The sequence below is a fragment of the Arachis duranensis genome, chromosome 4 (genome assembly GCF_000817695.3).
Source record: "Arachis duranensis cultivar V14167 chromosome 4, aradu.V14167.gnm2.J7QH, whole genome shotgun sequence".
Taxonomy (NCBI): Eukaryota; Viridiplantae; Streptophyta; class Magnoliopsida; order Fabales; family Fabaceae; genus Arachis; species Arachis duranensis.
Window position 1 is genome coordinate 18,870,613 of NC_029775.3, and position 14,036 is coordinate 18,884,648.

A 14,036-nucleotide genomic window follows, 5' to 3' on the forward strand; every position below is an offset into this window, starting at 1 on the left:
TGTATTATTATTTTAATTTAATAGTTTTAATAATTGATATTAATTATTGATTAGCTAATTTTAGAGCTCTCAATATAAAAGGATCGATCAATAATTCAGACCATCTCATGACAAATAATAAATTAGGGTTGAAAATTAAGTTACTCTATTTTTATTTTTATTTTTTTTGGCATGTCAGAAAAATGCATGTCAACTTAATTCTATTTATTCAAGTTGACGAAAAATTCACTTTTTTTAATTCAATTTTTTAAAAGAAATATTTTAGAGCCTTTGATAAAAAAAAGTTGTTTACTACAAAAGAAAAAGTGCAAAGGAAAGAAACGTAGAATTGTTAAACGATTTTAATCATATTGTAATAAATAGTTTAATTTAATCGTAGAGTTAATTATTGTTCTAGCCTAGGACAATAGGAATTAGAGATTCATTAGAGGATTCATGACCAATCCACACAACATGTCTATCGTGTGACGATATATTCAGCAGAGATCTGGACAACTGGTGGAAATTTTTAGAGAGCTAGGCCTGAGCAGGAGGGCCACTCGACGAATGGGAATAAAGGAGAGGGACCTACCCTCTCTCCAGAGGTACGTCACAATAACTCTAATGTAGTTGCCTTATCGTACAGACACTAATTTTAGCATCAGAATATTCTTGCAAGTGGCTCCACCCGCCAACCATCCGGCGAATTGTAGACGCAGTTCCTCCCATCGAAAGTTCACATTCAGGTCTCCCTTGACCCTAAACATCCTGACACTAGCTCACCCACCGAACTCACGAACAATGGCACCGTCTATGGGGACCTGACGCGAGCTGAGGATGGAGGCTTTTCTCTGCTCAGAGGACAAACCAGGAGAAGGTGAGAACAACGAGCGCCAAGGGCGTCATCTCATGAGTAGGTTGAGCACAGGAACCTCTTGGAAGCGTCAACCAACCCCCTCTGGTCAAGACTACTCCCGTGATCAGTTTCTAGAAAGGCGTCTATTTGTGGGTACATGCAGCGACAACTCCTGGATCATGCAAGAACTCAGACACAAGATCCAAAACACACACACACAGGAGAGAGAGAGAGAGAGAGAGAGAGAGAGAGAGAGAGAGAGAACTAATCTCTCGTCCAAGGCTTGGCAAATGAGCCATCAGTAGCCCTATACTTGACCTAGGGTCACCAAGAACCACCTTCCTGGATAGACCCTATCCAATGATTCCTAGAAGAAAGAGACCTGCCAGAAAGCATGGAAGATGCTAAGCTCGTGAGAAGAAAGGCCACCATGTACACGGTAGTACAAGGCCAATTCTACAAAAGAGTTCTCAACCAACCTTTGCTGAAATATTTGCGACCTAAGCAAACAGAGTACGTTCTAAAAGAAGTGCATGAGGGATTTTGTGGACACCACATTGAGGGGAAGTCCCTGGCCAGGAAGCTTGTTAGGGCTGGGCATTATCGGCGTACAATGATGACCGATGCTAGCGAGTATGTGAAGAAGTATCTCAGGTGCCAAGAGAATGCAAACTTCATAAGGCACCGGCAGAGGAGCTGAGTTCCATTATAGCCTCCCGACCTTTCTACCAATAAGAAGTCGACCTGTTGGGACCATTTCCGACGATCCTAGGACAAGTTAAGTACCTAATTTTGGCCATTGACTACTATAGCAAGTGGGTAGAAGTAGAGCCGTTGGCAAATATATCATCGACAAACTGCCAAAAATTCTTATGGAGGCAAGTAATCACCAAATTTAGAGGGTTCTCAGTAGGCCTTGATATCAAGCAAAGATTCTCCTTGGTAGAAAACCCCCAAAGTAACGGGCAAGTAGAGATGGCAAACAAGTTCATCCTGAAAGGGCTGAAGAAGCGCTTGGAACAAAGGAAAGGGTTGTGGGCAGACGAGCTAGCCTTGATAATATGGTCTTATAGGACGACGTCACAATCCGCTACCAAGGAGATTCCTTTCCGGCTCACCTATGGAGTAGATACCATTTTTCTCGTAGAGATAGAGGAACCCAGCACAAGACTGCTATTAGGCGGAGGCAACGAGGCAAGCGAAAAGGCCTTGTTAGACGAGATCGGGGCAATGGCCCACTTGTCAGAAGCATCACTGAAGCAGAGGTTGGCACTACATTACGATCGCAAGGTACATAACAGAAGATTCGAGGAAGGAGACCTGTTCCTGCACCACAACGATATCGGTCCACCGACCTCGAGGGAAGGAAAGTTGTCCACCAACTGGGAAGGACCTTAAGGGTGAAAGAGGTGCAGGGCAAAGGCATGTATAAGCTGGAGCAATTAAATAGGAAGGAGATACCATGGACTTGGAATGCGATAAACCTTAGGAGATTTTACTCCTAAGGAACAACGCTCCTGAGGATCAGTCTGCCTTCCAATCACGTTTGGTTATTTTCTTTATTTCTTGTGTTATTTTATTATTCATCTTGTTTCAATTTTGCATTTATCACACCTACTTGTACTGTCGTATTCTGTAAAGGAAGGGGTACTCTTTTCCCTTGCCGTTAGCTCAGAACAGTGGCAAGGGATTTCAACGAGGACGGCCCAATTTTTCAATGATTTTCTTATCGACATTATTGCTAAGTTATGGCTATGGCTTCCCAGGACTAATCAACTCGGGAGCCCCTTACACGGAAAGAACAGATATCCATAAAAAAATGACTAAGCAACTAAGTTAGCATAAATGTCACACGACTAAACGGCCAAAGTAATTAAACATATCATAAATCTACAAGTTTAAAACCAATCAAGTCCAAAAGCCCAGAAGTCATAGTTTCAAAGTCTAGCATAAGGGCAACACATCGGCCCAACAACTCGAAAAGTTACTAGAGAGTTCATATTACAAGCAACCAAAAATAGAGTTCAAATAATCTTGCCATCCTGGATCGTCTTGAAAGCACCGATAGCAGAAGGGTCAAAATCGGGAGCCAGTAGAAGAACTTGGGCCTTAATCGCCTCCTCGGTAGTGATAATGGCACCACGAGTATCCTTGATGATCTCCTTATTCTTCTTTCACATGTTAGTAGCCTCAAGGCGAGCTACGTTTGTCAATTTTACGAACTCAGCCAACTCCCTCTCAAGCTCTTTTACCTTGTTTTCCGTAGCAATGGCCCGACCTTGAGCATCATTAATTTGCTTACCAAGAGAGAGATCTCGATTAATGAGGTGCTGGATCTCCTCCCCAACCTCCTTCAACTTATCAGCTTCACCCAGCTTAGTCCCTATAGTTTCTTCGTCAGCTTTCAACTTAGCAATTTCGCATTGGATAGCCCTATACTTTCCCTCCAGAACCTGACACTGGGACAGGACCAGATCCACTTTCCTTGCTATAGCGGCAACTCGGAGAAGGCTTCAATATGTCCACTTCGCTTGGCAGCCAAATCCTCCTCACGAAAGAAGCTTTCGGCATACGGTAGTAGCTGGGAATCAATGAAGCCACTAATGTTGAAGTGCTTGTCCATAACGGAAAGACCTATCCCGCGCTAGAGCTAATTTTTTTCTTTTTGGGATTAGGGATCACAAGCACGTCTTCATGCTCGACCCGAGCTCCCAGAAGGCTCTCAACCATAGCTCCCTTACTAAGGTCAACCCTGCTGATTGCATTGTGACCAGGTTGGGGTGTTAGCTGAGGCATGGATTAGACCTCTGGTTCCTCGGACTAAGGGATCTCTGCCTGAGAGTCAAAGGTATCATCATCCCTTCAGTGAGGAAGTGAGTCATCAAACGACTGAGGGTAGTGTTCTCGGCAGCCATTCCAATTATAAGAAAAAACTGAATAAGTTAAATAAAGTTGCCAACAAGATTAAAAGCCAACAAGTCAGGAAAATGGAAAGTATAACAAAGGAATCAGGCTCACTACAGTTACCTACGTAATCTCGGCTGGAGTCCCGATCACCCATCGGAAGGTGAGGGTTAAGGGGATTAGAGCCAAACACAGCTAGCAAAATGTTAGTGATCTGCTAGTTCTGCCAATCTAAACCATCATAGGTCATTTTAATTAGCTAGTTGAATCCGGCGCCACAGTTCTAGTAGGTCAGAATGCGTCTTTTCCCTTGAGGGTAAGCCAAAAAGGATGACGACCTCACGCTAGACTTACTTTGAAAACAGTTTCTTTAAAGCCACGGAAGGAATCTTCGAAGAGGCCTAAGATCCTCCGGTTTTGCACAGCCCAGAAAAAGAGGTACCCCTTTATTCTTACCCTCCCGGGAAGGATTTTTGAGCAGAAAGAGGAAGAGAAAGACTTTTAACGGTTGCCAGGAACCCCAGATATTCGCAAACCATCTCGAAGCACTGGATGGCAGCCCAGCTGTTTGGGTAAAGTTGCGAGGGAGCAATATCACACCGATTTAAGAGAGCCAGGATAAAAGGAGAAAAAGGAAGCCGAATGCCTAAGATGGTAAACATAGGCTTGTATACCCACATCCATTCCGGGATGTGGGGGATTCGAGGTTGAGATTACGGACACGTTCCTGGGGGCCCGGGACTAGGAGAGCTCATAGTTTGTCTCCTTGGGACTGCCTTCGCATACTGCTCCCAAGTCACGGAGCTCTTGTAAGTCCTCCATGGTCACCCTAGAGGAGGTACCCATCACATTGGACGTGCACCACACATAACAGTTCACAGGAGTTCGCATTGCCCTACCTACAGTGGGGAACCACTTACGTTAATCGCAAGGAGGAAGGAATATCCTAGCCTTAAACTAAGTCATTTTAGACTAAATCACACTAAATCACCCTAGTCTAAACCACCAAAAAGAACACCTACATCACCCCCCTAAACAGCTATGTAGCAAGCATCAGTTTTGATCTAAAAAGCAACAAAGACAAAAAACTAAGGTAATAATGACAAAAAATAAGTAAAATAACACAAGTATATGACCACTTACCAGTAATTGCGGTGCACAAAGGTGTTGAAAGGTGGAAATGTCAGGCTCCTCGCGGCAATGGTAAGAAGGTTGCAAGCAAGGAAAGTGATGATAGTTTCAGTAGGAAGAAAAAGGGGTGAATGATGATATCAGTTGCGGGAATAAGGAAGGAAGAAAATGAAAGTAATGTGCGGGTGGTAACTGTTGCCATGGAACAAGAAGCACAAAAGGTCAAGGGTATAATGGACTTTTCTATGATCTTTCAAATCAATTACGAGGCATTTAATGATCTGGGCACGACAATCAAAATGACGCCTTCGAGCAACGGTAAAGGGTAACTCACAGTCGCGAGAGAAGCGCGATAGGCGTGAGCGCTGCCAACAAAGTCACGTTAGGCAAAAACTATTTTACACGAGAACACAGGCTAAGCTAATGCGCCAGTCATGAATCTTATGACATGATGCATTAGGGGCATTGTTCTGACCCAGTCCAACAGGAATCGGAGGTCCACCGGGTAGATTCACGACCCGTCCGCATGACAAAGTGTCCATCACATGACTGGATCTTTTCAACAGAGATCTGGATAGTTGGTAGAAGCTTCCAGGGAGCTAGGTCCGAGCAGGAGGGCCCACTCGACGAATGGGAATAAAGGAGAGGGACCTAGCTCTCTCCAAAGATACGTCACGATAACCTTAATCTAGCCGCCTTATTGTATGAACACTAACTTTAGCATCGAAGTGTCCTTGTAGGTGACCCAATCCGTCGACCAACCGACGATTCGTAGATGCAACTCCTCTCATCGGAAGTTCACATTCAGGTCTCTCTCCACTCCAAACACCTTGGCATCGGCTCACACACGGAACTCACGAACGATTATCATTTCTATTGAAAAAAGTTTAGAATGTTAATACATTTTTTTTATAAATAAATAAAAATAATTTTTATTAAAAGATAAATTTTTTTATGTTTTATCTATGAAAGTTTGAAGAAATAATAAATTTTTATATGAATAAAATTAATGTTTAAATATTTTTGTCAAATAAAAATGATCTTTTATAACTTTAAAACTATTTTTTATTTATAATTAAATTTATTTGAAAGTTTGATGATTAAAAATATTCCTAATCAAATATATGACATATTTTATAGCCACAAACTTAAGTTATTATTTTTGTTCCCCTTTCCGATATAGCATGATATCATCAACCACAGCATAAGAGAAGAGTAATCATTGCATGTTAATTTAGTAGAGCACTTTACTACTTAATTCTTATGCTCCACCTATTGTAGAGTAACATTTAGCATTTGATGGAATAGAAATCACTTTTTTTCTTCACAATAATATGAATTTAGTATTAAAGTAACAATTGTTGGATTAATATATAGTTGAAATGCTTCATAAAAGATTTCACATGGGTCCATTTGCTTTTTGAAGGATTAAATATCTCAAATTTATTCTTAAAAATACAATTGTGAGTTTGATTAATAGTCATTCCATGAGTTACACGATGACAATGCTCATAAATTTACATATCATCATGTAGCTGAAAAAATAATCAATTTAATTTATTGTTACAATTTTCATAGACCAATTTAATGAGATATTAATTATTCTTCTGAATAAGATCTTTCAAAATTATTGTGATTATTATCTTCATAATTATTCTATTGTAGTGTAACATTTTAATATTAATTAAGATAAAAGTCACACTCTTTGAAATATTAATTTATTATTAAATCAAGTAGACAGTATTATTTTTTTATAAAAAAATTAATTATTTATATATATAAACTTTACGAATATTGACAAAAGTACTTATTAAAAAAATTAACGTTATGCTTATAAAAAATAGGTTTTGTGTGACAAAAGTACCAAAATTTTAAATTTTTGTTAATTCTTAATAAAATTTTCAAATTACATTCTCTGATTATCTTCAACTTTAACTCCATCACCATCTTTACTTTTCTCACATTATACAATTTATCTTTATCACTTTTTTTGTCACTTTTTCGTCACTCTAATTCTTACCACACCCACCTTTACATCAACTTTAACATTGTATTTCACTACCCACGACACCACTTCATTACTATCACAGCCCACACACATTCACTAACAACAACAATAGAGATGAGAGAGATAAAAAAAGTAAATTGAAGTCAGAAATAAATTAAATCAGAGGAAAAAAAGAGAAACAACGATGGAGGTTGTGTGAGGGAGAGAGGGGGAAGAGAGAGAGAAAGAGAGAGAAAACGCACCAACAGAGGAGGGAGGGAGAGGTGGCCCGTCATCCACAACCTTTGTGCCTTGATCACTATCCTTGTCTTCCTCAGCACAATCGGTGTCAATCTCTCCTCTATTAACGCCAACGTTGTCAAAAGTGCCACCTTCTGCAAAGTAATCAAAATTTCTCAATCTCTCTCCCTCATCTTTCTCTTGATCTTTTATTTTTTGAGAAAAGGACAAATAGGTTCCTGACCTTTTTTTCGCGAATATTTTCGTCCCTGATTATTGAAAAATACTTTTAAGTCCCCGACCTCCTTAAAAGTTGAACGGATCAATCCCTCCGTCCAAATACCTCCGTCAGACCCAACGGAAAAGTCTGACGTGACTCCTGTAATGCTTGTCACGCGTACGCGTGGGTCACGTGTACGCGTCGCCTGGCAGACTTCCCGCTCACGCGTACGTGTCGCCATGAATTAAATAAATTCTCATTTCTTCATGAATTCTCCACTTTGCATACTTTTTTCCATTTTTTTCAAGCAATTCTTGCCTTCAAAATTTTAAATCACTCAAACAAACATATCAAGGCATCGAATAAGAGAAAAGTAAATTAAATTTAGCAATTTAATAGCTTAGAAACCATGTTTTCAATCATTAAGCACACTTAGGAGAAATTCACAAAATCATGCTATTTTAGTGAATAAATGTGAAAAAAGTTGATAAAATCCACCAAATTTAATACAATATAAACCCTAAAATTGTGGTTCATCAACTTTTTCACACTTAAACATTAGCATGTCCTTATGGTAAACTCTTGTGGTTCATCAACTAATATGCAAAATGCGTCTACCAACTTGGTTAAAAATGAATCAATCTCCAAGAACATATATGAACAAGTAGGGCTAAGATAGTATGATGATTTGTGTATTCCACTAATTCAAATCTTAAAATAAATTATAAATATAATTGCAAGAAGAAAGCTCGTGAAAGCAAGGAATAAGGGATTGAGCATCGAACCCTCATCGGAAGTGTTTGCACTCTAATCTCTCTAGTGTTTGAGGGTCGTCGATTCTCTCAATTCTCTACCAATCTTACTTTATAAGGCTTGCTCTTCTTCTACCATCAACATATATTCAATGCATGAATACACATATTAAGAGGTCTTTTTAAGGGTTGTAATGGGGTTAGGGCTAAATTTAATTTATTTTTCTCCTATTCGATGCCTTGATATGTTTGTTTGAGTGATTTAAAGTTTTGAAGGCAAGAATAACTTGAAAGAAATGAAAAAAAAGCATGCAAAGTGGAGAATTCATGAAGAAATGAGGATTTGCTGAATTCATGGCGACACGTACGCGTGACAAGCATTACGGGAGCCACGTCAGACTTTTTCGTTGGGTCTAGTGGAGGCATTTGGACGGAGGGACTGATCCGTCCAACTTTTAAGAACGTCAAGGACTTAAAAGTATTTTTCAATGGTCAGCGATAAAAATGTCTGCGGAAAAAAAGTTCAGGGACCTATTTGTCATTTTCTCCTTGTGTTTTGAATCCTTTTATGATTTGATTGCTTCTAGTTATTGTTGTTAAAGGATGATATGATTATGGTTATGACAGTAGAGAAGAAGGAAGGTGGGATCGATGGGGTGGAAGGATTAAGGTAATTGATGTGGATGTCGTCATGGTGGTGGTAATAGTGTGGTGGCAGTGGCAGTGGTGGAGTAGTAGAGAAAAGAAAAGATGGTCAAGGTAATAGTAATGGAAGATTGTGAAAATTTGAAATTTGAAAAAGAAGAGATAGGAGCGGAGTTGAGGTTGAAGATAAAGAATATGAATAATTTAAAATTTTATTAAAAAATCAACAAAAAATTAAAATTTAAGTATTTTTGTCACGTAAAATTTATTTTTTATGGATATAATATTAATTTTTTTTAATAGATACTTTTTCAACATCTATAAAATTTATAAGTACAAATGATTGTTTTTTTTCTTCTATATAAACATAGCACAAATATTAAATCATGTCACTCACATGTACTATAGTTTATTAAGATAATTAGTAAAGTTACTATTTTTTTTTTCTCTAATCTTACAAGTGTTAATTAATTGAAAGGCATTAGACATAAGCGATGTGTAGGACCATTTTCATTTGTCCAAAAGGAAATTGCCCCCATTCTAAAGACCAAATCTAGTGTTATTTGGTATGATGCCCTTGTCCACCCTCCATTGCTTAAATTTCCTTCGTTGTGTTCCAACTTGTCTTATTATTGAAGTAGGCATCACTGCAGACATCCAGAAATTTCAAACTTGATAGTCCCACAAGTTTTCTTGTCTTTGTGATGATACAAAAGAAAATAAACAAAATCTTCCATAAAATTTGCCACTCAGCAGTGGATTATAAGAAAGACCTACCACAAAAGTCCTGAACCTATGTTTAAAAGGTGTGGCATTTAGTTGTACAAACATTATTAATTTCCACATCTTGTAGGAAACTCATTTTCATATTTTTAATTTTACTCATATGCCCCATTTTGGACTATTACACTAAAAATCAAGCCATATAAAAATCTTTAAACCTATGGTACAAATATAATTTCTTACTTTGCCGCGACTTATTTTCTATAGTCACATTCTTTGAAAGTAAATGGCACCCTTTTGTTGCTTTGACAAAACAAAATAAAAAAAGGAAAGTGGCTTTTGTACTGGTTAAGTGTTGCCATGTTCTAAAACATTATCTTAAGGCTCTGTTTTGATTTGTGTATGTATTAAGATATAAATATTGAGATATAAATATAAAATATTTGTGTTTGCGGGTATTTGGATATAATAGACATAACATTAAAATAGTTCAAAAAAAATTATATAAATTCATATTCATTATTTAAAATTAATGTCTCACCATTTTATTAGACAAAATATATATATTTTGTATATATTTGTATGTAAACCTATTTTTTTTTTATTTTTGTGTGTCACAAACTAAACAATAGACACGTTATACCGTATCTATCTCTTGATTTGTCACACGCATCAAATAAACGAAATTAAAGTAAGCCATCCTTTTATTAGAAGCGTAAACTTTGGTAGTTACAGCCACCTTTTTAACTAGCTCGAAAAAAATGTATGGTCATAGTCCTGTTTATTGTAGTGATTCCTTTACTTTGGGAGCATTATTGATGTATTACAGTAGAAAGGTTATTTTTGTAAAAACAACCCTTCTCTTCTCTATTTGTTTGTTTGAACTCTTTTTTCTCCATTGCTCAGATAAAGAAATTCTCACCACCATTATGGTGGTCATAATTATTGTGGTACGATGGCCATAATAATATGCTGAAAGAACAATAGTTCAACATATATATATATATATATATATAGAGAGAGAGAGAGAGAAGGAATTCAACCACATATTCTAAGAGATTAAAACAAAAAGATTTCATTAAATAATTAGTATTTGCTAGGTTTTATGCGTGTGTGAGAGCAAGCTAAGGGTCACTCTTAGAATTTGATGGACTTAAAACTCTTTATCAGCAATTATACGATAGAGGATACTCTTATGGACACGAAACGTCTTTTTGTAAAGACACTCGTATCGCATTATTATTGGACGTATTAATGAACTGGTTATTTTTTAATTTTTTAATAAATTATAATAAAATCGATTTTTTTATAACAATGCAATAACAATAAACCCAATTGTTATCAGATTTGGTCGAACCGACTAATTTACATAACTCGTTGGATCATGTTTTTTTTTAACAAAAATTAGGGATATATTTGTCTTTTTATCAAAAAATTTAAACATAATTCAGTTTAAATTGTGTAAATCGATCGGATCGGATCTAATAATTATAATGCGGACAATTGAGTTTATTATTATTACTATAATAAATTGGTTTTATTTTGATTTATTAAAAAATAAATTATTAATCGTAAACGTCTTTAATAAAAAAAGATATTTTTAATGTATTTATCAAAGAGTTCCTTATATGTTTGGTAGTATAATTTTACATTTACAAATAATTTTCACGTTTTTATTTGGACAAGCCATGTGAGAGGAATATACTAGCTAGAGAGTTAATTGGAAGGAGCATAAAGAGGTGATGGGTGAAGTGGTAGATAGGAAAGAATCAATTATGATAGAAAAGTGGTGGTTCAAATTCAACTAATAATCTAGCTTATAATATAAAGTTTTCAAGTGAATAAAGCAAAATAAACGGGCTGAATTGGTTTGCATAATCTAACCAAGCAAACACTATAGGCATCTTCTTTGATGAACATCATCAATGAATATATGGCTTCTTTCGGAAAAAAACATTATATATTCTTGCGCTTGCTTGCTTCAAAAATATTCATAATTGTTAATAAAAAAAAACTAACATAAATGGTTGTAAATGAGACACATCCACTAGTAGTCCAAGAAATCATCCTCCTCCATCTTAGAAACTTGTTTAAAGTAACTAATTTTCTCAAAGTCCCATTTAATTAAGCGAATGAATGAGTTAATCACTCAATATTTAGGATATTTTTGTTAGAATGTTACAACTATTTACCATCATGAGCTCCCGTACATATAAGGTGATGGGTTCATCAAGTCCAAAATAAATCATATCTTCATGTCAATATGGGAATAAAACGACAAATCAAGTGTTGGATTCCACGTTTCGTATGATTGTATGATCGATCAATTACTCGCTAATAATTCATTTCCACACAACTATCTTAAAAATTTATCAAAATCATAAGTACATCATCAGTTTTTTATCGAAAAATTCCGAGTTCTCATAAATGCAAAAAATCTTAAGCGGCCCAACTTTGTTTTTAATTTCTTATTTCAACTAAGTTGGTGAATATTACAATGGTTTAAAGCTATTTAGAGAATCAGTACTTCATAATATTTTTTATTATTTGAATTTTTAAATCTTTGTTTCTTCTATTTAGGTAAGACAATTGAGAAGTAGTAGAAAAATTAATTCTTCTCGTAATAACTTGGTTTATTTCGAATTACTTTTGGGTCCAATCAAATATAAATTCGATAAATTATTAACATTGAATCTAAATCTAATTAAATTCATCCTTGCAGCGCTTATAAACACCTTTAATTAAAATATTATGGTTACATGAGCTCAATAAGAAATGGCAAAAAAATCCAACCATTTAAGTTAAAGCAACATTCAATCTGTAGTTAGAAGAAGATCCATTCCAAGCTCAAAGCAACGCTTTAATTGGCCTAGGTCCCATTTGGGAGTGTGAACCGAATCAAACCCAACTTGAGAGAGAATTTTCCTCTCAACTGAAGAGAATTTATTGATGTCTTGGCATTTTTAGTGTTTTTTACATCTTTCTTTAATAGTTTTCTCATTGTTAGAAGAAGAGACTAAACTGAAAAAAGGATTATGTATTATTGAGTATATTTAAGTTGTCTATTCAAATTGTGTAGAATGATACCATATAAAGGGATATTTATAGGTACTAAGAGAATCGTAATAATAAAGACATAATTTTCTATAATAAATATTTAGATATACTAAATAAATACTAATTGATCATAATTAATTCTAATTATATTCTAACATCCCTCTCAAATTCAAGTGACAACTTGAGTTTGAAACTTATTAAAAACAACGAAATAAAGATGTAACACCCTACCATACAGAGTCTTATGCTTAAGTCATAATTCAGAGATGGCAAGGTATTACGACCTCTAAAATAAAAATTTAGTACGTATAGTAGTATGAATGACTGATTATAACTAGGAGCCTTTGTAGAAAAAGGGGTAAAAAAAAATCGCAACTCTAAAGCGCCACACTCCGATCGATAACGTAACGAGTAAGGATAAACCAACGTGAGATTATATATATACAAAGGAGTGTCAAAAACAGGAATTATCAAAACTCAAGATCCGGCTGCGAAGATAACCGGTCCGAGCATAGCGATATATACATATGATAAAAATAAGGAAAACCCCAAAGGAAACCCAAAGGGATACAAATACATAAAACCTATTCTCCAAAATCTCCCATAAGAGGAGTCATCACAGTTGTATTATTTAATGGAGATAAAAGTATCTAAGCAAAACATATAAACCAAAACATAGGCCCGAGAACAAAGGATCTTCGCAATTATAGAAGTCTCCAGCATGCCTCAACGGGAAACCTCACGTCCTGCATCTGAAAACCACAAAATCCGCATGAGTGAGAACCAGAGGTCCCCAGCATGGTAACAGCTTCCACATATATAATACATAATAATGGAGGAAAGCCAAAGGCAATCCTAGAACTTCCTCCAGATAATATCAAAGCTTATAAACAGGCTAAACCATAAAGGGCATCTGGAGTATAATGTAGCAAACACAGTTATATCAAACAAGAAATATACAAATAGGAACAATTAAGGCATTTAGACAATTAGCAAGTAATATGCAGTCAAATAGGCAATCTCAAACAATTCATATAGTATGCATATGATGAATGCTTGTTCCTAGTGGCTGATGATATCATCTGTCGGTTATAGAGCCAATCCGACAAGTCCTGGCAGTTAACCATTGGACTGTCCCTCTGTCGTGTCTCCCCAACTTGAGTCATACTCAAAGTAAACTTGATCATAATCATGATCTATATCTATCACCCTCACTGGTGAATATTTATCCATCACCATCACTGGTGAATATTTATCCATCACCATCACTGGTGAATATTTTTGGGGGTGAGCTCGTCCGGGAATTTCACAGTGCCCGGCCACCCTGACGACATAGGTCAAAAGAGCTTCAAGTCTCGACCTGGAGCACGTGGTGGCTAGCCACTGCTTTCTCCCAGGGAAACTCTCATCTCCGATAATAGAAGTGCAACTTTCACAATTCATTCAACAGAATATATATGCATTTATACATAGCCATAATCATGGCCCCGCCGTAACACGGCAATAATCCAGCCATCCGGCTCACGGTTAAATTCATAACCA